The sequence below is a fragment of the Aptenodytes patagonicus genome, chromosome W (genome assembly GCF_965638725.1).
Source record: "Aptenodytes patagonicus chromosome W, bAptPat1.pri.cur, whole genome shotgun sequence".
Classification (NCBI taxonomy): domain Eukaryota; kingdom Metazoa; phylum Chordata; class Aves; order Sphenisciformes; family Spheniscidae; genus Aptenodytes; species Aptenodytes patagonicus.
The window spans coordinates 21,296,121-21,298,309 of NC_134981.1; the positions used below are offsets into that span (position 1 = coordinate 21,296,121).

Sequence of the window (2,189 nt, forward strand, 5' to 3'; positions counted from 1 at the left end):
GGATGAAAGGCTGCAGTTGTACAGCAATATATTATCTTTTCATACAAATTCCAAAACATTAAGCTGCCAGTGTGCTGGCATATGCAGAATCAGCAGCTTTTGGGAACAATATCAGTTTCTTGTACTACTGGAAGTCCAGGGTGTAACTAGTAAAAACAGTCAACTCCAATCCACAGTATATCCATAATCATTATTATAGCTATTAGAGTACTTAGCAGAGCTAGATACTTTAACTTTCTGACAGTATTTCCTATATTACATGCCATGGCACATCTGCCAAGTCTTTAGGAAGGGACAGCTTTTACTGTAATTTCAGTATGAATTACATAAAAAGAAAGGGTGGAATGAAGTCATCATTATCAATCCCTTCCAGAGCTAGATTCATCTTCCTGGTCAGAGCTCAGCAACAGAAGAGTGCAGGACAGCTGCCATCCATCAGCTGGCCAAGCTGCTCCCCAGACACATGAAGACTAGAGAAAATGCACACTGCACCCATATCCTGTACACTGTCTACCTGCTTAACATATCAGGTGCATGTAGCCACATCCTGGTGCTAGAAGAGCTCATCACTGATCAGCAAGTTATCAATGGCCATGGCTTCATTGTCCTCCACATGTTTGAGACCACAAAAAGTCTGGTTGGGCTCATGCTGCAGCATTTTATAGAAGTCATCTGAAGCTTTGACCTTACCAGCTGCCTTAGTGTCAAAGGGACAGATAGTTACGGCCTGGTCAAAGGGCTTCCTTCAATGCATATTTATGTTCTGAGGAAGAATGGACCTGTAGGAACTTGGACCCGTTCTCCAGCAGGAACTTGTCAGTCTTGACTGCCTGGAACATGTAATCACATAACTGTTCCCGAACAAAGCCCAGGCTGGCTACCAGCTGGCATTTCACCACCTCAAAGCTGACGTACTGCTGAATCACCTGCACTATCTGCTCATAAAACCTCTCCAGGGCCCAGTCATGCTGCGTGCAGTTCCCTTTCTACTTCCTGGGGATGTTCACCTCCACTTTGGCTCATGTAAAAGTCACGCTGGGAGTAACCAGGCAGATGCAAGCCAGACTCTCCTGCATGACCATGACTGCCACATCAGCACTCCAGACTAGATAGCACGCTTGCTTGATGTGATCCAGCACCATGTTGTCCCACTGCTTCTTGGCCAGCATGAACTGCCAGTTGGGCTCCAGCTCAATGGTGTGGTAGGCCCCCATCTTGACATACTCATTGCCCTGGATGTTCATGCCTTTGACCTGCAGCTGGCAGGCCTGAGTCAAAGTTGATGGTCTCCACACAGATGGTGAGGGTGGTGCAGACACAGTTGATGCCCACGTTGCCTTTGGCCAAGTCAGTCTGCACCTTGCTGGTGGTGGAGGCCTGTAAGCTGTCACGCACCTACAGCAGGTTGTAGGTGTGCTACATTTCCTTGGGCTCCTTGGGGGAATCTGCATCACTTGTCCCACATCATCCTTCCTGATGTCCTTCCACACCAGCTTCATCCCAGCAACTCCCAGCACACAGCTGTTTCCTGCCAGCTGCAGTGAGAGGGCTGGAGGCCTCTCACTCCCAGGACCTGAGGGGTGTCTTGGCAGGACATGGAGACCTACGTGCTCCTGACTGGGCAGACAGCAGAGACCCTGCCCGAGGCCAGACCCAGAGCAGCAAAGCCTGTGTTCAGTCTTGGCTGCAGTGAGTTTGCAGTGCCACCAGGGTACACAAGTTGCTCAAAACATGATAACCCAACTCCTCATTCCACTCTGCATACTTGTACCACCAGTCCAACATACTGTCTCCCCAAGGTACACGCACTCAGTCCATCCTAAACAGGACTCGATGTGAAGGAAGTGATAGAGTGCACTCTTGTCAAGTTTACAGATGACACCAAGTTGGGAGGACCAGTCAATACACTCAAGGGCAGGGCTGCCATTCAGAGGGACCTAGACAGGCTGGAGGAATGGGCCAACAGGAACCTCATGAAATTCAACAAGGACAAATGCCAAGTCCTGCACGTAGAGAGGAATAAACCCTGGCGACAAAACAGGCTGAGGACTGACTGGCTGGGAAGCAGCTCTGCTGAAAAGGCCCTGGGGGTCTTGACAGACAGCAAGCCAAACATGAGCCAGCAGCATGCCCTGGCAGCAAAAAAGGCCAACAGCATCCTGGGCTGGATTAACAGGAGTGCAAAGAGC

At 49.7% G+C, this 2,189-nt stretch overlaps 1 pseudogene; it reads right to left on the reverse strand.

The window, feature by feature from the left end:
- Positions 1–359: 359 nt before the first annotated feature.
- On the reverse strand, positions 360–1,499 carry LOC143172044 (protein pelota homolog pseudogene; annotated as a pseudogene).
- Between the last annotated feature and the right edge of the window lie 690 nt (positions 1,500–2,189).